At 34.9% G+C, this 25123-nt stretch overlaps 1 long non-coding RNA gene across 1 annotated transcript in view; it reads left to right on the forward strand.

Annotated features, from left to right (window-relative positions):
- Positions 1–25123, forward strand: part of LOC128012813 (uncharacterized) — a 55801-nt gene that overhangs the window by 14776 nt on the left and 15902 nt on the right. The window contains exon 2 of the long non-coding RNA XR_008183188.1: positions 10615–10713. This is a non-coding gene — a long non-coding RNA (uncharacterized LOC128012813). The remainder of the gene's footprint in view (positions 1–10614; positions 10714–25123) is intronic.

Consider the following 25123-nt stretch of genomic DNA (forward strand, 5'->3'; position numbering starts at 1 on the left):
CTGAAACAGAAAGATACAAGTTTACATTTCAGTATATTTTATTTAGCATTATATTGTGTTTGAGTATTAGTGAAAGTTAGCAAATTTAGTGGTTGTTTCATGTTACAGGAAAGTGCATCAGAACTGAAGTCTAAACTCATCCATAAGGTATTTTTGTAACAAAAATATCAGTTGCTTTTGAACATTTTAATGTGTTTAAAATATAAATTTAATTAAAACCTTTCTTTTACTGTACATTTATTGAAAACATTTATTTCATTTATCAATATGGCATGGTAAGCATGATGCAGAGCAGATGGGGAAAAAAACTAAACTAAATCTTAATTATGAATAGCATTTCCGCTCTCTTTTAAAATTATCCTTTCCTTTCTGAGTTGCAGCAACAATTTGTTTTGTGAAAAGAATACCCCCCCCCCCAGTAAGAATTGACCTAGTAATTAAAATGTTGCAGAGATTAAAATGAACGTTTTTTCCATGATGTCAGAAAGATTGCAAAGGTTTCCCATAATCAGATGTTACATTTTAATCAGGTGAAAATGGAATATAAATTATAGATTTTAATACAAACCTGTATATGTAATGTTTTCACAGAAATCCAATTCTTCAGCATACTAAGAAGCTTAAAGCACAGATGCATTGATTCAGGATGAAAAATGAAAGTGTCTGATATTTAACATGCAGGATTATGACCAGATTTCCTAGAAAATAATAGAAAACACATAAATTGTCTTTCTGTCCTCCCATAACTTTAATCCATGTGCAGTATGCAGGGGAACTGCTGTGTAACTATACAGATTTCTTTAAACCATGATGAAGTATGGATTTTTAAAGTTTCCTTAACTGTCAGTTTGAAAGTATGAAAATGAGCAAAGTAAAATTAAAGTGATCTTTTGCCCTGCAAGCAAGACATCAACTTAATTTACATACAATCTATATACATTTGCATCATGTTTATTAGTTAACACACACCTTGTTGCCTTAATGCTAAAATGCTTTTGGCTTTTACTTTTGCTTACAATTTGTGTATGCAGTACCGTTCACTAATTTAAATAAATTAGTACTTCTATTCAGAAAAGGATGCAAGTCACTCAATTGACCGTAAAGACATCATATTTTTCTTTCAAAAGTTTTGTATTTTAGCTATTGTTCTTCTAAATTTCTATTAATCAAAAAGTCCTGAAAAAAAAAAAAACTATTTTCAGTATTGATAATATAAAATATTTCTAGAGATCCAAATCAGGCTTTGCCATCACAGGAATAAATTACATTATTAAAATAGAAAACGGGTATTTTAAATGTTTGTTCGCATTTAAAAAGATTATTGAGCCCAAAATTGGAATGTGTATATATTTGTGTTTTCATTGCATTATCATGTTTATACCAGTTCAAACTATATTGCCATTTTATAAGTGAGCCATCATACTTTCTGTAGTGAGTTTCTGAGTACTGCTCTAAAACGTTTTGAAAAATACATGTCAGTTAGGAAATTTAACAACCATCTCTAGACAAATGAAGCCTCTTGTAAAGGCCTTTAAAGGTCTCCATAGATTTTTCTCCTTTTGTTGTTTGAAGCATTGCAAATGGAAGTCATGGTCTTTATGTCCTTAAATTGGTTTCACACTTCTCCAACAGTTTGTTCATCCAAATCTGGCCATGATATATCATTATCACGACTTTTGGAGGAAATCCATAGGATCAATACATTTGCCAGCTACTGGGGTCTGGATTGCCTACATGCTGAGCGCTTTGTTGCACCACAAGTCAAGTAGATCGCGCCACATGGCAACCACAGCCCGACACACAGCTTCTGTCTACTCCTGCTCCTCATTCAGAGGAAATAAGCCAAGAAATGTCAGGAGTTAATGCTCGTCGATTCACAGAGAAATTCTGGGGGTGGGAGATTTTGTTTTGTTTTCTAATCTCAGCCAAGTGCAATCGTTACGGCAAAACAATTGTTTTGCTTACAAATATGAACCTCAATCTTTTGTAAAAATCGTCACTGACTGGTTGAGAGACCGAAAATGACTGTTGTCAAGTGAGCATGTTTTCGGCGTCCGTCACATGCGGCATAAGCGAAGGGAGTGACAGATAGATTTTGTAATTAAATTTCTTTTTTTACATGTTTCACTGTCTAGCTTTAATCATCGGTGACCCCATCATTTAAAATGCAGTGGTCAAACTCATGGATGGATTGATTGCTCAGGCCCTATGCTTTTTTTTTCTTTTTTCATTAATGCACTCTGGTCAGTGAGAGCCAAAAGCTGGGCACTTCCGAAGTAATTACCATCCCGTAAACAGGTCAGCAGTGTGTTCGGCCACAGCTGCTGCCACTGCGGTGGTAGACACTTCAGCCAGCTAAGCTTCCAGTATTGATTGGGCAGTCTGTGACATCTCCTAAGCCATGTCACCCAACTGAAAGAAGACTCCAAATTGTCCAATAATAAAGTGTTGGAAGTTGTAGCTGCTCCCTCTTGAGACTTGCTCATGTTAGGGTGGGGGTGGGGGGGGGGACACCTTCAGGACCATCAATCCTCCCTTGAAGGCTCAATATAGTGCTAAATTAGCCAAAGGGAGAACGGAAAGACCACTGGACATCTGTTACAGACCTTTGACATATTTTCCCCTATGCTCACTTATTTAAATGCTGCTGTAAAACAGTCAAAGCCTGGAGGAGTATAATACCAGGATTTACTGTTGAAAAGAGCCAGATTCAGGGAATCTTTTAAATCCCTTATGGCAGGTCTATAAGTGCAGGGACCGGCATCCAGAAAATAAAGCCAGATCCCAAATCAACATAGGAGACTCCTTTTTGGGGTCTATTTATATTTTTACTGTAACAAAGCACATTGAATCAGCACAAATTTTACACATACTTTTTGATTTGTATTTATTTGATTTAATAAAAAATTTTATTACTTTCAATTTCATTGTTTTAAATTATTTATTTCCCACTAATTAATTTATCAATTGCATTTAAGAATTTATTATTTAGCAATTCATTATTTATTTAATCTATTTTTCATTTAATTTGTAAAAATCTAAATATTAACATTATCTGTAAATTTCTCGAGGCATTTTTTCCAGCAATAAATGCAAAACTGACATGAAATTAATTAATCAGCGTATTGTGTGATTTATTCATCTAACATTTTTAATCACTTGACTAGACTAGTTTGTTTATTGAATAGATCAGTTTTTAGGCAAGTTCCTGTTTCTCCAGTTAAGCAAAAATCTAAGCAGACATGATTTTAAATACTCATTGGCAACGACTGGAAAATTCGCTAAAAGCACTAGCCTTTGCTGTGTGAATTAGGTCTTATAAAGGTCTTGATTGGCACGTCATTGACAGTGGTGTAAACACAAAGTGACAGAACTAGAATGAGTACATAATCATTTAACAGCACAGTAACTTCCCTGTGCCTTCCACCTAGAGCAAGTGTTCTAGCAGAATGGCTTGATTTATACACTCCTCGTTTCCTCATGCCCATGTAAAAAAGGGGGAAAAATGCCAGTAATTGTTAGCTATTTCATGTTGATTCTGGTACTTTTCTGATTGCGCTGTCCTCCCAGTTATGGGCCAGCGAGCAAACAAGCGCCTTAGCTCACTTCATAGCAAAGAGCAACAAGCGTAGAAGTTGTTGGTGTAGGAACGGAGAAAGGCATCCACTATAAATATTTAATCCGGTATGACTGGCTCTGGATTTCAGCTTTGTCTTTCATTGGATTACGCATTTAAGACTTCAAAAGATTAATGGAACTGCAAATAGAAGAGGGCTTCTCATCTCCCCACCGCATCTCAAAGATAAATGGAAGAATTACCATACAAATATCTATTTCAAGACACTAGGCTTTGTTGAGCGTTTAGAACCATCAAAGGAGTATGTTTACAGATCGATGTGTTTTCATTCAGCGTTGAGAAAGCGAAATTGTATAATTTTGTTACTCTGAAGTCAGCCACATTATTTGGTCTTTAAAACCAAGAGTATTGTATTATATGTGCAGCGAGGAGGCCCGTTTGTTTGGACTCACTGTCAATTTAATTAGAAATCAGTGAAATAGCAGTTTGCGTTTAAGGAGATGATAGCTCTGTTTCTGCTCATTGATTTTGCATTATTGCTAAAGACATACCATGGTTCCACTCAACACTAGGGGTCTATTGGGAAAACCAGGTAAAAGGACTGCTGATGTATTTAAAATGATTTGCAAAAATCAATTGTTTTGTCTTGCATAAAATGCAAAGTATGGATGCGTGTTGCCCCCGTGCTTCTCCATCGATGGGCTTACTCAACACAAACTTTCTACTAATGATATTTATCAGCTTATAACGCAATCCGGGATCATTTTGGTTTGTCGGGTGAAAGAATATCAATAATTAACAGCTAGGACCAGTTAGAAAAGATACTGGAATTGGCGATTATTATTTTTTGCCCATGTATAGCCTAGATCTGTTGCGTTCTCTTTTCAGTAAATCAATGCAAGATTAACAAGATGAATGCTGAATCCACCAAACACCTTTTTATGTAGTTTTTAAATGTATTTTTCTAACTACAATGCAGTCACATATAATAAGCATTCTAAACCATATTGCATTCTCATGCATTTTCAGAATTAAAAAAAACGTCCAACTGGCAAATTTCATATAGTTGCCAACATTGATTTTTACTCTTGTTTTTACTTTTACATTTGGTGAGTGTTAATTTTAGGCCCTGTGTCAGGGCGTTTGATATTAGCCACTGGTGTGCTGCGATGTGTTCTTAAACAAACATATGTCCAATTAACACAGGCATTAAAATGACCAAATGCTGTGAATGAACTTTCTTTTTTTGCACATCATTTGCATAACATGCATTCAGAAATGTTACAATGGAAATTACAACAATTAACATCTTGCCTAGATGTAAATTGCCCCACGCCGCAAGGCACAGCAATTATGTCTATGCTAATTAGACTTTATGCTTTTAGGGAACAATTAAATGATTTAACATTCCTTGGTTTTAAAGCTGGGGACATTGCCACCCCCCTGAACAACTCGACACACTCCACTGCACATCTTGGCCTCTTGGCTTGTCCCTCTAGAAAACACGATGGACTTTGTAAAAGACAAGAGCAATTTCCATCTGATCTCAAGAGCCTTATTGTTATGACGGGCGCAAATGAAAGTGTGTGCTTATTAACACAGTGGCAGACCGTGCTGTCAGCGTGCCTGTTGACATTAGGATTTGACATTCGTATCAGAGACAGTTTGTGCTTGGGATCAAAACGACAACATGTCGGTGCATTTAGATGTACTTTACTCATTTTGCTATAGCCTAATTGAAGATTATTTTTTTTGTATGTGTCTGTTGTGTTTGAGCTGATTGCACAATCTTTTAAAATCAACTGCCTTCATTTTAACTAGCTATGGACTATCTAAATACTTTAAATAATTAGCAATTTATTCTAAAAAGAAAAACGTAAAAACTAAAATCAGTTAGGCTCCGAATGAATTGGAGACATTTGGACAATGAGAAAATATGAGAAATTAGTATTCATTTTGAGATTACATTTAACATGATTTTTGTTATGTATTATTATATAAACAGTATGTTTTTAAAGATCAAGTAAGCATTATGTGGTATGAAAAGTTATATAAATATTATCTTATTGATACATTTAAAAATCTCTAATTTTAAGTGTGATCAAGCCTAATATTTGTATACTTCATCTGTATTTTTAGTGAATTGCTTGTTGATTTCTTATACCAAAGGTATTCTCAATACATTTTTTAACAGATATTATGTCTGTTTCTTATCAAATTTGGCAACACTGCATTTAAATTGCAGTCTGAGAAGCCATCCTCCAGAACTGTGCCGATAAGCTCAGCAAAAGTTTGCCATCCTGAGAATCCTGGTTGTAAGTTGAACAACTTAATTCTATGTAATCTACCTCAATAAAATCCATAGACATCGTAAAAACATTACAGCACACTTGGCGCTGGCCTCGGACCTCTGGAAAAAAAGGTCTTGTTTTGGCAAATTTGTGAGTGTTGCTACCATTTACACTGATCGATACCCACATGTCCCTGTATTGATCCTCACATCTGTGAGAGAACTTGAGAGAATGGATCTGTTTGAGTTTTCATTTAGACCACACATCAGGATCAAGAGAGATCAGCACTAAAGAGACTAAGGTCTCTCTCTGTAATGCCATATTGGACATGACAGTAGAAGAAAAGAAAGATTGAAACGGTCAAGTTTATTTATATTCTCGATAGCCCAGGTTATGCATCACGCAAAAGGGCCTCTCATTTCATGAGAGTGAAAACGGCTATTGCAATTCATGTCAGCACATCAAGTGTGAATGATGGTGTTTACGTTAATTAGCTTAATTGCCAATGTAAATATTTAACTGGTAATTAAAAGCATCCTCAGTATATGATTACATCATGGAGACAATGGTCCACAATGCACTCAAACCGCCACGCCGTAACATCAGTCTTTATTTGTCACAGGCCATTTGAAAGCAGTTTGGATTACATCAGGCTTTATTACAGAGCCCCCGAAGACATTATGGAAACAATCCTTACCACATAATTTCTCTTAATTACTCAATGTCAGATTGGGCATATTCAAGACCAATCAGTCCTCTCATTTAGAGCGAATGCATGTTCAAATGTTTTTTTGGGGGGTCCTGGAGGGCTTGTTTTCACACCCCCATCCCTCCCGTTGCACTGACCTCCCAGAATGCCTAGAGCTTCCTCATTAATCTCTACACGACAGCTCTTGACCATTTGACTGTGTGTGTGACTACTGTGGAACAAAATCTCAGACCGATAGACGATGATGGGACTATTCCCAAGTTTCCTTCCTCACTTTGAAGTGGCACCCTTTTAAATTGACTGACATTATTACCATGTCAGAGTGTTGCTCATGTGATACCTTGACAGAATCTGGTGGAAACCAAAATTTAGATTTTTGTGTTTTTTTTTTTTTAAAACAAATTTTATTTGGATTGGGGTATTTGGGCTGTATTTGGGTGTTTGGGTTTGTTTAGTCTCTCGATGAGGCGAATGTTTGTTTTTGTGCATCTAATTTGAAGAAAATCCGAACACACCTGTCCTCCCTCTTGTGTTTTTTATTATGTCTTCACTGGCTTCTGATCCTCTCGCAATGTTTTAATCATGATGCCGCTTGCTTGTAATTATAAACACCCACGAGCTACATATATGAAAAACGAAAAATGTTTGATGGAATTTGAGCCTATGGGTATCTCCCGTTTGCTTTGAAAAAGGGGCCCCTCAACATCAAAAGCCGGTCCTCTTTTGAGGTGTCCATGTTGCTGTTTGCATATACCTTTAAGGCCTTGAGTTTTGAACAGCAAGGTCAACATTTGTTGTTGATGCATGGAGTCAAAATAGGCCTCTGAGGCCAGAGGAGAGAGGATTACAACTCTCATCTGCCCATCCCTTTTTAAAAGCATAGACATTAAAATGCACCCAGAACATCTGAAGACTTTAACCTTAGAGAATTAATGGCTTTAAAAGCTTTTCCAATCAGAAACTAATCAAGTTATGTTATGTTTCATGTTATGTTGTTTATTTATTTTTTCATTCATTTATTTTATTACTACATATCAAAACAATTCATTATAAATTAGTAGTATATGGAAATTATTTTCAAATTATTAAATTATTACAATTCCTGACTGTTAAAGTGTTGTTTATTTTGATTTAAAAATCTATTTTATTTGATTATTATATTACGATATCAAAACATTTCATAAAAAATTAATGGCACATGGAAATGCTTTTGTTTATTTAAAAGCTTTTCCAATCAGAAACAGAAACTTTCTTTATTTTTATATATTATATTATATTATATTATATTATATTATATTATATTATATTATATTATATTATATTATATTATTAAATTCTATTTATAATAAATTAATGGCAGAATATTCTTACTGTCATAGTGAAATAGCCAGTAAGAGTAATATGTTGTTTGAGTGGATAAAATAAACAACAATAGTGGAGTTCAGCAGATGCCAAAAATATGACCAACATTGTCTCTTATGAAGGATTAGGAGCTCAGATTTAATCAAGTAAATAGATCTCCGGACCTTCATATAAAAAAAAAAGCATCCTGGTGCTTTGCTTCAAATTAGATATGTTTACAGCTGCACATACTATCATCAAAAAATTGAAATCCATCAATTTACAAAGTAAATAGTACTTCATATTCATTGGCAGAGACCGGAAATGTGACCTGTTGAACTGTTAACCTCTTCTGTGAAAGAGAGGTTTTAAAAAAAATTATAAACACTGAGATCATTTTAATGTAATGGAATAAAAAAATTGTGAAACCTTTTTCCCTCAGTGAACGGTCACCTAGGGGGCTCCTATGGCTTTAGAAAATTATATGCTAAAATATATATTTTTTATATAACTTATAATTAAAAAAAAAGATTAATGAAATATTTGTATCTCTTAGTATGTTTGTTTGTGTAAAACCTGATGATTATGTTCTCAAGCACAATTTTAGATGCTTCCATTGAAGCTCAAGTTAATTTTTTTTTTAATATAATATTTGTTTCACACCATCAATATTACAAATGTACTTATTTGATTATTGACCTAGAATTTTACATTTCATTTTACCTCATTTCTATTTTAAATTTGTCAGCATCTTAAAATTTTGTGTATTTTTAATTTGATATCGATTCCCAGATCTTGAATGCAGGGTCTGAGCCTTTTGGAGCTCACTATATGGGTGGCTGTGAATTTTGTGAGTGAATTTTGTCAGTTTTTATGGTATACATTGAATTCTGTTAATGAAATGATAGCAATGAAAAGCAACTTTTTATATATATATATATTTTGGTATGCTGTTATTGGGAAAAGTCATCGGCCACCCTTTTTTGCTTTTATGAACAAACTGTATATGTGAGATTTAAGAGTTGCATGTAGTCTTGTACCCAGTGCACCTTTGATTTCAAAAGAGAAAAAAAGACTGACATGCTCCAGGTAGTGTGAATGCTAAAATGGATTTCTTCGACAGTGACCTTGGTTGCATTTCAAAGCACTTGAATGGAGAAAATATGCATTTTTGGCCAAGCCGAAACTTCTCGGTGTCTCTTGAGTAATTTCCATTCACCTATAAACACGCACTCCTGTTCTGGTAAACAAGATTCACTGTAAGAAAAAAAAAGAAGTGCGACTTAGTTGATAGTCATAAAGGATTTTTTCATTTCAATGAGTAAAGATCAAAGCCGTGCTGTATTTCTGAAGTAGCACATAGCCTGAAGCACTGAAGCATATATTCACAACAAATCTTGTTGCTCGTGCAAGGTATTACTTTAATTTTACTGCTCTGGTTGAAGGGAGGGGAGTAATATAGATATCACACATCTTCTGCGTAACCCTATTTGCTATCAAAATATTTAATGTACCACCTGCTCCTTATTTTTTTAACTTCAAAATCAGTTTTACATCAAAATGAAAAATAATTTTCCTTCATCTATAATCCTCTCTAATAGTCAACCAGCAGTTTTAATCTTTAGATGCATTTTAAATCCAAGCTGTAATGTCTTAACTCTTTCACAAGGTCAAATATCTTTGCAAATAGAGCTTAAGCTTTGTTTTATATGAACAAAGTACATGATTAATACTGAAGAATTAATCATGCACTATTCATATACAGCAGATTGGGTAGTGATGAGGATTAGATTGATAGTTCCTGGCCTACTTTTTCATATGACATAAATTGACATCGCAGTTTAGCTAAAGAGAAACTTTTAACTCTTTGTGTGATGTGTCTGCATTCTCAGAGGTTATGAAATGAATGTCAATAACACATTTTGAATTACAGTATTAGTTGCATACAATTACAAAAGCAATAGTATGAAACTGTTTCAAAGTATTTTAGACTTTAAATTAGATTGTGTATATAAAGCAAATATTACTGGAGTGTTTTGCAAGAAAATATTTCAGTTTTTATATTCATTTTATGCAGTGTGTTTTTTATTATTTGTGAAATTTACCAGCAGTTTATACATGAAAATAGTTTTGTCACCTTTTATGTTGGCATGCACTCATAGAATTAAAAGCTGTGCATGATCCAATTAAACTTTAATGCAAATATTATCTGATGTATTTTTTTTAAAATGTTTTTTTACATTTCAGTAGCCTATTTTATTATTACATATCAAAAGTATTTGTTTTTTATTCTTATTTTATTAACAACTTTAAAAGCTTTTCCAATCAAAAACAAATCAGGTTGTATGTTGCTTATTTTTGTTTAATGTTTGTTCTGTTATATTACATATCAAAAACATTTCTATAAATTCAACAAGATTTTCCAATCAGAAAAATCACTTTAGATTCTTTTGCAGTCTAATCACAATGTATAGTTTTCGTTTAGTTTTATTTTAATTGCATTTATTATTGTATTTATTATTATAGTATAGTATAGTGGATAATGTAGACATGTACATGTTCATAGAATTGAGAGTTGTACAAGATCCAATGCATGTAAATTTATACAGTGATCACTGAGCGTTTTGCGTGCTGTGACACAAGTTAAAGCCGCAGATGTTTTGACGCAAATATTATCTGATGTATATGTATTTCAGTGAAGTATACACAGTGTGGTTTCTGTGGATGGCCCGCGTGTCTTCAGCAGCGGCAGAATCCTCGGAGGAACTGGCCTGACTCATCTGCATCTGTGACAGGTAAGAAAAGAAACCAAACAACTCACAGAAAGACAAGCAGAGCGATGCCCTCCACAATGCGCCCTATTTTTTTTTTCCCTTTCTTTTTTGCGGTGACTAGATATTCATTTTCACACCTCACTTCTCCATATTTATGATTGCCCATGAGAACATTTTTTATTTATGCTGACTTCTTTCATAAACTGGACAGCGGTTTCTTTTTTTCTCCATGTGTGTCAAAACAATCTCTGATTTATAATTTATGTGATTTATGATCGCTATAAGCTATCAAAAAGTGTCAAAAGAAAAGTTTTTTTGATGTACAAAGTGAAATCAAATATGTTTAGATGGTTTATAATTCACAATCTGACTCATTAATTAGTTTATGCAACTGACTGACCAGTGTTTTATTTGAACTTAGAAAGAGTGTTTTTGTAGGCCAGCGAATTTTGAATTCATATCCACATAAATGTGTATAAAAAATCTTTTTAGAGTGAGCTTTTGCCGTTGGGGATTTCTACCTGAATTCTTAATGCGGTGTGTAGTTATGTTATGTTATTTAATCTTTGCAGTCTATGCCATGAGCAATGAGTGCCTAGAGAGAGTAAAAAGAAAAAAGATTTGAGATTTGAGTACATGTTCAGTTCTCTGTTTATCATGTCACCTGACCTGCACTTTCAGCATCTCTCACCTTCACTCCAAATGCTACGTGGACTTTTAGAAACTGTATTCGGCTTCTGTGGGTGGAATGTTTTGTAACGTGTTTTTTGTAAATGTCTTAAAGGCCTTGCGCTAATGTTAACGCACCGTGGCACTTGACTGTCATTTTCTGACAACGATACAGTAATGCATCAGTGTGATCTTTTTGGCAGTGGAACAAATTTAAAGCACAGCATTAAGATAAAACATCCAACTGGTGCATTTTGCCTTTTATTTCTGTTTGCACATGATTGGTGATTTGTTAGCCGGTTTGTGCAGCTATTATCATAAAGTATGTCAAAATATTTGAACCGTGCCACTGACAAATGGAACTCACTGTACTTTTTATGTAAAGCGCTAGTGGTTTTCACTTACTGTGTGTTTCACCCTATGAGGCCGAGTCAAATTGACTTTCATGTCTGCATTGATTGTAGATATTACACAATGCAAATATGCCTCTAAACCTGGCTATTTGGCATAATTGAGGCTGTTTAACAATGCGTTGTGTTCTGCAGAATAGCCCACCTTTCTGGATCCTTCCTGCTGCATTTAATGCTAAAACATATTGGCAACTGACATTTGTGGACTCCATTAAAAGACTGACAATTACTTAAGGAAAAAATTCTGCTCTCGCCCGGATGTTTGCATTTGATTGTGCTGATAAGCTGCAAATGTGGGTGTTTTGAGTGCTCGGTTTGAATTTCATGTAAAGTGCAGAGCTGTGTTTATTTCAGATAAAATGATTTGATTAGTTGTGGTGAATTATGTTTCTTATCAGCATTTTGTTAGCAGGTGATGTAGTTTAGATGACTGTCGGACTTTTTCTTTCCCCACAGTTCCTGTTAAATGTATAATCGTCTTCCTGATGTAAAAAAAAAAAAAAAATGAGCTTAACTTTCCACTCAATTAAATTAAGTCTTTTCAACAAAAATGTTTTATTCCGCAGATTTGCTTTAGTGTTGTTTTACAAATGTAATTTTGTTGTGACCATTAAATGCAAAGAAGATTTATATATTTTTTCATAATATTCAAAGAATATATTTATTTAGTATTAAATGTAAATGAAACTATGCATAAAAATATTTTTTGATTTAATACAGTTTTTGCTTTATTTTTTTGTGTCTCTGTAAGTCTGAAAACAAAAAAAACGTATATTTAATGTAAACTTGATTTTCAATCAACTTGATTTTACAAATCTACATATATTGCTGCATACAATGCAAATAAGTTGTAAAACTATGTTTTAATTTTCACTTATTTTAATTTATAGAATTAAACCGACCAACAAATGCAAAAAATAAAAAATAAATAAAAATTTTTGATCTGAAAAAGGTCTAAAACATCTGAAATGAGATGCATTAATATGTTAATATTTTATGCTATTAAACTGAAAATGGAGATGCCTGTTTGAATCCATAGAGAACTCAAGAGGATCATGTTGTGAGCTCTGTTTTAATGGACCTGAACTCATTCCAATTCTAGTCAAAATCTCTCAAGCTGCTCTAAGATGATCTAGTCCAAGATCTTCAGAGATTGACTTATTAGTTTAGCCCAGCGTAGTGGACTGCTTGGTCTACAGCTTTCAGTCATGGAACTAGGGCAAATGTTGTGAATCATAACATCTGTCAATCAAACAACTTTAATGAGTCAGATTTGTAGATGAAACTTGGGGAGGGGGTTCCGCTATGAAAGGTTTTCCCGGGACACACAGACTTTTTTCAGTGGAACCAAACCTTGATCAGGCCTCATTGGAGCAATAACATCACGTTCTCGGGAACATCTACTGACAGACCAAATCCTGTAGCCTATGTTTTTCAGGACATTTCATATTGGAATAATTGTGCATTTGGTTAATACCACACTGTCTGATACAATCAGAACGATTGATACTAGTCGAAGTCTTGATATTCCTAAGAGGAACGTCATCGAAAGTTGTTGTTTCTTCAGTTAAGTCTGGGGTTTCTTTGAAATTGTTTTGGAATTATTTTCTTTCATAACCGAACTCTTTTTCCACATCCTTTGATAATAACAGAGCATACAGGACACTGTCCTGATTGTTGATTTGACAAAGTAATTCAACAAGAGGCATTGTAGTCTAGACCACATTGTTTTCATATGATTAAACCGTGGGCCATTGAAGCCTTACGTCATTCGTGGCATTGTGGTATATTCTCACTAGTACCTCTAAATGAATGTCAACTTGTTTTACTTCTGCTGCAGCCGATCGATACTTCATTAGGCTGAATTGTCTTGTGTCCATGCAACCTTGAAGCTGTGGCTTAATTACCTCCAGTATTATGCAGGGGGCTCTGGATGTGAGGCAGGCTCAGCTGTGTCCCCCTCCAACAAAGCCTTTCAGCTTCCTAAAGGTTGGGCTTGGGGTGGGGGCGAAAGGGGGGTGGGGGGGCGGTTTATGCGAAGAGGAGGAGGTGCAGATATGAGCCATAGATGCAGCGAAGCTCAGGGGGCTGCCATTCTTTCAAGTCGCCCGGCCGTTTTATTCATTCCAAATGGACGATTGAAATGAGGGGAGATGAACATTCGGAAATGTCACCAAGCTTAGGGTTTGATGGTCTGGCTGTGTGTATTGTGCAGAGTGCAAATCTAATTCCCCGTCTGTCTACCGAAAGGTTCGGGCAAAGAAGAGGGGAGTGGATGGGAGAAAAAAAAATGGAGAAAGCAAAAGGAAAGCATTGATAAATTTGATTTCCACACACATGCTCGATGCAGTTAGGCAAATTTGGATAATTTAGAATTAATGGCTATCAATGTATCATTCATCTGTAGGCAGAAAAGCCGGTGGAGGAGGGGGACTGGGAGTGCAGTCAAATGGCAATCATGACAAATGACATCCCCTGTCTGAGAGCCACTTCTCCTCACTGGGCTGATTTGTCATCTCCACTTTTGACATTTTTCATCCTAGTATCAAATCACAATGACAGTCTGATATTTTCTAATTCTCTGTAGCCAGGAGCGCACCAAAATAATGCCTTATATATGCCTTTGCTGCTCTTGGCTTGACAAAACTGCACTAAACCCATATCAGACCTGTCCTTTAAGTATAGCATGCATGTTATATAAGCAAAATCCATAAGAACAATGTTATAATTGGTGTCTTTGTTAGTAGTTTGTTGTTGTTGTTGTTTTTTGTCAAAAAGGTAATTATTTGACTTGGATGATCTGTTTAACATGATTTAAATTGTTATCCAGTGGCATAACTTATTATAATAGAATATTTTATGTTAGATTAATATAATATAATATAATATAATATAATATAATATAATATAATATAATATAATATAATATAATATAATATAATATAATATAATATAATATAATAATTACCATGTTGATAGTAAGTCCACAACTAAGTTAGTCCACAACTAATATTAATTATTGTTAGAGGCACTTTTTCTTTTTTTTTTATAACATAAGAAATCTTCTAAAAATATTTGAGATTTTAAAACATTTATCATTTATGGCTTGGAATAAGTATCTGATCATGGCCTTAATAAATCTTCTTCGAAGATGATAATTTTTTTTATATTATTTCTGTGTGCTGGTAATGATATTTGACATTTTAATTAAAAATTCAGTTTTGTAAGAAAAAGCTGTGGATACAGTAAAAAGTTTAAAACTATTATAAACTAAAGTGTCCTGAATGATGTTGTAATAATAATAATAATCATAATGATAATTGTATAAATACAAATTGGAATTTATTATTATTATTACTAAATCCTAGACAGTAAAATTCAGACAAAAGAGAATTTTACCATTGTCTGTTATATGGAAATTGCTGGTACTAAAACTTTAGCCTAATAAATATTTATATTTGAAATACCACAGTGGTATTAAACGAAGCTTTCCATAAGTCTGAAATGAAGACGCATTGTCTTAATACATTTCTATAAAACGTATACGGTAAGATGAATGTGTACTGCCTGCTGCGTCTATAGCACATCTATCTATAGCACGATCAGAGTGAAAACTGTAGGGCTCATTTGAGTAACATGAAATCTTTATGAGTCCTGCTCAGTGAGGGGAGATAAACATGGGCCAGAATTAGTGTCATTCCCCAGTTAAAGCAGATCTCCTAAAGTCTGACATTATCTGTGATGTCCCTCTGGGGTGGTGGCAGGCCCTCCAGGAAAGCAGATGGCAACTAATTTTTTTTTTCCTGCAGTTCTCTTTCATTACGTCTGATCTTGAGCCTGTCTAAATGGTGTAATTATGCAGCAAGAGGTTTTTGCTGCTTATTGTTTTATGTAATAAATGTCAAGTATGCATGGCTTCACATGATTCGTTAGCATCTGCCCAGGCTCCACCAGTGTAGGCCACTGCCTGATTCCTGGCATTAATGACAGCTGCAATTATTTCAAACCCGTACACGGGCTAAAGACAGTATTGGGCTCTGACAAGGACTGTTAGGTTCTCTTTTTCTTTCTCTCCATCAATCTACAGTAAGAGATATCGGTATGGAGGTTGACAGGAGCACTGGCTTTCTGGTGCAGGAACACAGTCCCATGGTAAATCAGGTTTCTCTGCGGATCGCCCTTCATGTAATGAAAGCTTCATGTGAGGGAGCTCGGGCCCCGAGCGCCCTCTCCCTCGCTCATTCTGCCATAATCTCTTCCTCTCCCACTCAGGTCATGTCCATGAGCTGGAGTGAATAACCCAAAGCGCCCAAACCGGCCCACTAACACTCAAATCCATGTTTAAAGATGCTGTCAGGTTTAAGATGGAAAGGAAACGCATGGAAAAGTTGCTACCAGGTAATTTCAGTGCAAGAAACATTGTTTTGAATCGCCTGAGATGATGCGGTAATCTGAAAGAATATCTGTATTGTATAATAGGCCACCACTCAAAACTTTGGAGTCAGTAAGGTTTTATTTTTCATTTTTTATGTTTTTGAAAAGTCTTTTACAACAAGGCTGCATTCATTTGATTAAAAATAGAGTAAAAACAGTAATATTGTGAATTGTGATAAAAAAAATAGAATTTATTTTCAATTATAATATGTTTTAATGTGATGGCAAAGCTGAATTTATAGAAGTCGTTACTCCAGTCTTCATGTCACATTATGGGTCAGAACTCATTATAATATGCTGGCATTTTTACTGTTATCAATATCGAAAACACTTTCTTTGATAGAAAATTAACGTCAAAATTTTTTAATATACACTAATCTCAATACTTTCCTTTTTAATCTCAAAACTTATTTTTTCCAGATTCTTTGAGTAAAAGTTAAAAAGAAGTAAATTTATTTGAAATGTCTTTTGCAACACTATAAATATCTTTATCTTTTGATAAATTTTATGTATAAAAATAAATAGTACATAATAGTAGTCTTTTTTTTTTTTAAATGGATTAAAAGCAATACATTGTAAGTGCCTGTAAGTGACTCTGATTGTTCAGTCATTTTGATATTTAAAATTGTTTTCCACCCAGTAGAAAAAGTTTGTTTTGTCTTTATTTTGTTGTTTCTGTGTTGCTTGTAAGTAACGATTAGATTAACTTGCGTAATATTCGCCTGCTAACTATAGCTACCAAATTTTCTCTGCGGAACTGTTTTTTTTTTTCATGCACAACTACAAAAAGTACAAGTGAGAAATGAGAACAGGCTGACGGGGAGCACAAATAAAAAGCGGGAAGCCGGGGAAGGAAATATCTATGGCAATTCATTTTGGAGCAGAACAGTTTTGTGTTGCGCAGACAGCAGCCATTGCACTTGTTTTTCATATTACTTTTCTCATCCTGGAGGAGATGTGATTGATTTTTCCTGGCTGTGTGATGACTTTCAGTTGGAAAGTTGAGATAGCATCTAACTCGTGCCCAGAACCTCCCAGGCTAATCCGTTTGAAATTCGCCTTGATTGTTTCTGAACTGCCATTTCCAAATTTCTTCCCGCTTCTCCACACGTCTGCGCCATTCTCAAACAGTCTTTTGGAAAACTCTGATTTGACTGAAAGGGTAGACAAGGGACGGGGGGCCGGTGGTCACCCTCAGCTTGGGGGCCTTGGGGAGGTGTATATATGTGTCTGTGTTAGTAAGTGTACCCTGGCTCACTGGCACCTACTGGGAGCCAATGTGACTGACTGCTCCTGGCTGCATAGTCTTGCACACGCACCATCATTAATGCATATTATTGCTCTCCCACTGTCAGGCGCTGAGACAAACAGCCACAGCCAGAATCTTGTTTTTTTCCTTTTTTTTCTCCTCCCTCCTCTCCTTTCTATCCCTCCCTCTGATTTAGACTGCAAGGCAGACACCCCCCCCCCCCCCCCCCAAAAAAAATAATAATAAAAGAAACAGAAAAGCTAAACAACAACAAAAACCAGCCAAATTATTCGGGAGAAGCTTCATTTTTCTGTTATCTCTGCCGACGGCTGATAACAAATCTACAAGCTAATATGGTTTGATTTGTTTGTCAGTCATTTCTCATGTGACCTTTCCTAGTATCGCTATACTGCTAGAGGATTGCAAAGCGAGATGGAGAAATGAAAGAGGGTTGCCAGATTGCTTTTACAAAGACCAATGGTCCACTTTGGCTATTTGTGCGTTAAAGGCAAGAGAGGGATTGTTCTTACAATCTGTTGTCACTTACTTGTATTTATTTATTTCTCAATTTCAGTGCAAATTATAGTAGCTAAATGTCTAATTTTGCTGAAGTGAATCATGCTAAGAGGTTTCAGGTTTATATAGGCTTTATGTTTTTATTTTAATATGATTTATAGAACTTATAGATGCTATTTACCCTGTATAGAAATCAGTCAGAGCTTCAAGTATGCTGATTCAGAAAGCAGGTAAATTAGATTCAAGAGGTGAACTTGGATAGATTTTTGGACATTTATATGGAAACCAAAGGGGAATTCAGCAGTCAATTCATTTTCAGTGCATCTCCTGAATTGATTTAGAAATGGAAGTGATATTGACCTGAACCTGAACAGGGTCAGTATAAATCAAAATGCTAATTCTTGGGCGCTGGGTTGGTAAATAATTATGAATTGCAGTATGATGGCCTGTATAAAAAGCAAGCAAAGTCTATTTTTTTTTCTTTCCCCCCCAAAAAAATATAATTATCAGATATGTTATCAGTTTTTTTTCTAATATATTAATATAAATATATTAACAATTACTATTTATTATATTTTGGAAACAGTTTGCACTTTTTATCAAAATGGATTTTTACATTATTTAATAACATGGCAATTAATGTCAAATGCTTGCCATAGCAAATAGTGTATATTTTGTAGATTTTTAACTGTTTATTTATTTGTGTCTATAAATGACTATAAATGAAGTTACCTGCTAGTTTACATGTAAACATATTATGCTCAATAAAGACCTACGACATTTCCCCTTAGTGTGAAAGCCTGCCAGTTACCAGTCAGCACTGGGTTGCCATGGAGACCGGGTCAGAAATAAGCCTTTACTTCTCAGATGTCCGAGACCTGTTCTTGTCACTTGTGGAGCCATGCTTTTTGAATACAGGTCAGGAGATGTATATCGGGGAAATAAGCTGGGAATTGGACCATAATGGGAGCCTGCGTTCATAGGTCCTTGAAATTCACGATTCAATCTTAAAAACAGCCATTTCGGATGACCTTTTTTATTGCTTTTAGGTGTAATTTGCGTATAATTTGAGAGACGGAACTATAAAAAAAGAGAAGGAATGAGAGAGGAGGAGATGAAACAAGATTAGTATTTTTAAGTTATATAGGGAAGTAGAAAAATAGTAATACAGTAAAACACCAGTCTTTGCAATTCTAAGGAGATTTATTGAGCACTTGAGGGTTTTTAATCTCTTAGTTATTGTAAGTATCTTAATTTCAATGTGGTTTAAGCCATCAGCATAAATACTATTTTTATTTTGCCAGATTTTAATAATAAGGACATTCTGAAATGGACAAAAGAAAGGGTTTAATATGGATAATAGAGATTTACCATAAACCCTTCATATGGATCAAGTGCTCAATCTCTTTGTTTCTTCATCAGACCGGTCTTAAGAATTTAATACTGTAATGTCAACACAAGGATGTTTATTTTCAATTTCATAATTGATGTTAAGCATGATGCTAGATTTAATATTTCAAAGGTTTTTTGGTTTTACCACAAAAACAGTTAAAATGACAAAAAAGGTAATCGATCTTTGAGTTTCTCCGGTAAATGTCTGATGTATCCCTTTTTTCATTTTTTTAAATCTGCAACAGATCTTTCATAAATGAATGGTTGTTCTCACCTTGAAGCCCTCCGTCCTTCATTTAATTGTCATTAAATAATTCAAACAGCGTATTGATTGCACTTCAGATTTGACCCCTATATAAATTTCGCACCTGATGGCTGACGACGGCTTCCTAATCAGAAATGTTTTATCTAATGGCTTACAGAAATTCATCACTTATTCTCTCAATAACCGCGTTTTATGACGGGATCCCCCCATCATTCTGTCTCCTCGGTTTCACCCTTCCCTGACCTTTGCGATGCCCGAACGTGTCTGGGTTATATATTTTCCATCCTGACCATTAGCTAGTCCCTAAACCGCTAGTGAAAAGGATAAACTTGGAGCATTTCTACAGTTCATTCATTTTGTTGCTCCCTAGTGATCGGTCGGCCTGCCTTTAAATCCCTCTTTTATTGTACACTGCACTGACAGAGGCAGCCTTGTCTTTCATTTCCTTGATGTGCTTTGTACAGCTGTATGGCCTTTGTTTGTATTGATACTAACATTACCATAAACCACCACCCAGGGGCCAGAAACAATTGACTAACTCTTACCAAATCCAATACACTTTAGCTTATCATCCTCTAAGTTTTAGTTTGGTTCTGATGGCACACGCTGCATGCAGTCTGAGCTTGAGCCGGCGAGTGAAGAGCCACTGCGACCGAGTGTCAAGAGGGAATCGAATCGGTGGCATAGATCACTGTCTCGATTTCTGATGACTCAGATTCCCCCAATTTTTTTTTTTGTCTCTTGCCACTTCAGTGCTTCGTTGGCTCTCACCTTCTGTTCAGGTTCAACAATAGCAGGATTACTCTTTAAAAAAAAAAAAAAAAAAAAAAAAAAAGCATCAAGAGGGATTTAGCAGAGAATTTAGACTATTTAAAATGAACGGCCTTTGAAAAGAGGGACATTAATTATCGTCTCTGGAAAAAGAGTCACAAACGCTTTACTCATTACCAATGGAAATGTGCAGGGGTTTGTGGGGGACTTTCAAAAAAAGTTTCTTGCATTGTAAATGCAAAAATGGTGCCTGACCCTTTTTTTGTGTTCCGCCTAATGGGAGGGTCATATGCTTCTTGGAACTTGGTGGGATCCCGGAGTCAAGCTTTGTAAAATGGGGCCATTGAGAGTTCAGTTTCCGATACATGCTTCAAAGGCGTCAGCTGCATCTTTGATGTGGCCTCTTAAGTGAAGTAATGGAGGAATTGTGGCAGGCTGAAAATAATGGAGGTGAATCTAGCGTCATTACATGCTTCATTTCTTCAAACATTCTAATCCCTCTGATTCCACACATTTATGCTGTCATTCTTAGCATGCATCAATATTTATTACTATACTAATGCATGGTGTTTCGGCCCCTAATGCTGAATTCACGAGTGTTTGGTGATTACACACTGATGTAGTGTCCTCACTGGTCATGTATGAAGCTCAGAATAGTCTTGTATCTTTTACAACACAAAATGCACATATTCTGGAGCTTTTGGATTAAACAAAAGCAGAAAATAAAAACAGAAAGTCTGGTTCTCTCAATTAGTTTGGAAATGATCAGAAGTTTGCTTTATTTTAGAATTAAAATAAAAGATCTAATATTAGCTACAAACAATATCAAGCATCACACCCGTTTTAAACATTAAGCTGTTTTAAATATTATTCTACCATTCAAATGTTTGGGTTGGTAAGATTTTCTTTAATGGTTTTGTAAAGAAGTCTCTTATGCTTACTAAGACTATATTTTGAGATTATATTATTTCATAGAATTGTTTTCTATTTTAACATTTTTGTATATTTACATATAAATATATACATATCATTTCAGATATTTGATATTATATATTTGTGATTATTTTTACTCATTACTCCAGTCTTCAGTGTCACACGATCCATTCAGAAATCATTGTAATATGCTGATTTGACTTATTTTCTTATTATCAGGGTTTAAATATTTTTGCTATATATATATATATATATATATATATATATATATATATATATATGTACACACACATACACACACACATGATTATGTATTTTTTATTTATTTATTCTTATTAAAGTTTCAATAAACAGGGACAGAATTCACAATACAAAATACAGTTTTTATCATTATGAAAAGTCTCAGTAGAAGTAACAGTTTAAAAGCAAGATTTGGATTAAAGGGTCAGTTTCTTTTTTTCTAATAAAGCCATTTCCCCACTTAATACTGTTAACACTTATTTATTCATGTGTATTCATACATATTGTGTACATATAGTAGTAAACGGGTTCTTTTTGTTTCTTTTAATCTTAAGATGTAGAAATTTCAATTTCAAGTAGACGAAAGTTGAAGTGAGGGTAATTTAAAACCTAAGTGTGGCTTGTCTCATCATGTTTTGCTGTGTTTGGGAGCTATCATTCACTGGACCCTGTGTGACACACCAAGCCTGATGATGACTGGGGCTCCCTAATCTAGGTCCGCCATCTCCTCTGATGTGAATGCTTTTAAATGACATTACTGAATCAGACTCCATTCTCCGGGCTTCAGCGGCAAAAGCTTCATTTATTGTACTTAATGTGCAGATTTATGTAAGGAGACAGTGGTCAACATTCATAAGATATCATTCTTTTTTTTTTCTTTCTTTCTCTCTTAACCTCATCTCCCTCCTCTTGCCCCCACCCTCACCCACCTCTATTTCTCGCTGTCTTTCTGCTCTCTTAAATTGAGCTCAGCATGCAGTGTAGGGTGACTGAATGAAACAGGCCAATAGGAGGCATAGGTAGACCGTGGAAATTAGAAGTGCTTTAGGGCCAGCCTTTAACAAGACAATGACTTTCAGAATGCAATGCAGCAAAACCAGACAGAACATCAGATCACGCATACCTCATGTGCATATATATATATATATATGTGTATATGTATATGTGTTATTATTTTAAATACAATTTTACAGTGTTTACATTGTTGCTGTAGGGTTAGTGGTGCATTTGTTTATTTTTGTTTTAGTAGCCTTGCTGATGTTTTTACCTGCCACACCAATTTTTATTTATTTATTTGGAATTATATTTATTATATAATTTCTTTTATTTTTTGCTATTATATTTCTTTTTCATGTTTAAATAATTTTATTTTAAAGTTTTACTTAAATTTGTACACTTTTTTTTTTTGTGTGTGTGTGCAATTGTTTAGAATGATTATTATTAGTACTTTACAAATAATATTATTTGTCAATTTGTTTTTTTAGTCTGCTGGTTTTCCTCCAGCTTTGAGGAATCATATTTAGGTTTTTCCCTTTTGTGAAAACACTGGTAGTACTTACACAGCATCTATTTTATATTTTTGAAAATTCTCCTTGAAGTGATATTTTGTTTGTGTGATGAACAACAGCGTGATTTATGAGCAACGTTATGTGCAAGAAATGTCTAGAAGAGAGAAAAATCCTAAATGAAACTCAGTACAACTGCAACCGCATGATGCTCCTTTGACAGAGGGTTCATATTATCATATCTTACATAGTTAAAATAAGGTGAGCTTGTCACAGCGTTTATGAAGGATAAGATTCACTCCCATTTAGATGGCTCATGACTAAAAGGGAAGCTTAGATGCTCTGTTGGAGAACAAAGAGAAGCCTTGTAGGAGAAGTGTGAAGAAGATATGGTTAATTACATCAGCTGCTGTGAAGACCAGTGCCGGTCTTTAATTTATGAGGGTTTTGGGAGAGAAGATTGTTTTGAAGACTTGGAGGCCAGAGACAGAACTGAGAGGAAATGATTCAAGAGGCAGAGGAGAAATCAAAGAGTTTTGAAATGATGGAACAAAATGAACAGAGCTGCACTGCCTCACACTACCTTTAGAATCAATGCAAGTCACTGTATTATTCAATTGGTGTCCATTCAAGATGTTTATTCATAATTAGATTCATAACAGTGCATGTATGCCTGCAAAAGCAGATCGTTAAAGTTTCACGAGGCTTAGGTTTCAGGCTTTTATTTCATGTTGGGCAAGAATCATCAGACAACATTACACACATCTTCACATTCACTATTTGATATGCAAATACATGTGAGAATAAAGATCAAACTGATTCTTTAAATGTAAATAATATGGCTGATGTCATTACTGTTAGTTATATTTGGAATTCCATTTTATTATTATTATAGTTTTTACAGAGAAGGATTTTCATACTCTACTGTTAAATATTTCAGATTATATTTATAAATGATTATTTACAACAACAAAAAAAAAATAGCACAAATATGTCTGGAATTAATTATTTTAAAATTGACGCTTTAATTAGTGGTTAAATATTTAGGGTTAATGGTTTAAGGCTAGTAAAAAAAATAGAAAAAAAGTGTACCAAAAATAGGAGAAAGTGTGTGTTGTTTTTTTTTTTTTTAGGTTGAATAATTTAAAATATATGCTTTAAGTAGTGGTTTAATAGTTAGCGATGAGGGTTTGGGGAACAACATTCACCATGAGTAGCACAAATGTTTTTTAGGTAAAATAAAAAATAGGTAAAGATAGGGCACAGTGTACTGCATTAATGTGGAGGAATTTTCTGTATTTAATTTAATTTTTATTGTTTTAAATGTATTTTGTGTTGTGTTTTAGGTTTAATGGAAATGCCTGTAAAATTAGTCACTTTAAATAGTGGTTAGAAGCACAAACCTTTTTTTGTTTGAATAATAAAAAATAGGCTCTTAAATAATTTAAGTTTAAGGTTTTAGGAAACACTATGTTTTAGGAAACATTAGGGGAAAATTCAATGTAAATGCATTTTATTTTGACATTTTGTTTCATTAAACCCCTGTTTTCCTGTTTTCAGATATGGCTAACAATGTATTTTTACGGGTCTCAGCCATTATTTATAACGTAGGTGGCTGCTGGGTATTCATCTAAGAGCCTATATCTTTCTGAGCTTAGCATGCTGGGATAGAAAGGCGTGCTAGAGCCTCGCACCTTTAGCCTGGGTATCAGTATGTCTGTGGAGTCTCCATGCGACGTGCTTTAAAGATGAACTGTTTGGTGTGATCCGAGCCTGTACGGGGTGGAAGGCCTCGGGCGAGGAATAAGACATGCTCTGCTTCAGGTGCTGTGTGGATAGCTGAAGATGAGCTCCATTGTCTTCTCTCTCGTCTCTATTGCGCAGGTAACGAGCAGAGGAGCATAATGGCTTGTGTTAGCCTTTCTCCCGCAGCTAGCGGGCCCTGGCATAATGCTCGTAGGTTAGATGCTTAAAACCAGAGGGCATTTAGATCAGAGGACATTTGTTCCCCCAGCTGTCTTCCTGTGGCCTAGTGGGGCCCCTACGTCATTTGTTTCCCATTTCGGTGTCAAAAATTTCGCAGCTGGGGAGGAGTACTTTACCCTCAGATTTCATTTATTTCCCTAAACATACGTTCAGCCATTGTTTTTCTCTCCCTCTCTCTTTTTTCGCAGTGGACTCCATTGCTTCAGTAAGATGGATGGCGAGTGTGTAAAGGAGCTGACATCACAACACTTACTGGGAGGCAGCGCAAGCAGCCCCCCGG

This window comes from Carassius gibelio, chromosome B24 (assembly GCF_023724105.1).
Source record: "Carassius gibelio isolate Cgi1373 ecotype wild population from Czech Republic chromosome B24, carGib1.2-hapl.c, whole genome shotgun sequence".
NCBI classification, from domain to species: domain Eukaryota; kingdom Metazoa; phylum Chordata; class Actinopteri; order Cypriniformes; family Cyprinidae; genus Carassius; species Carassius gibelio.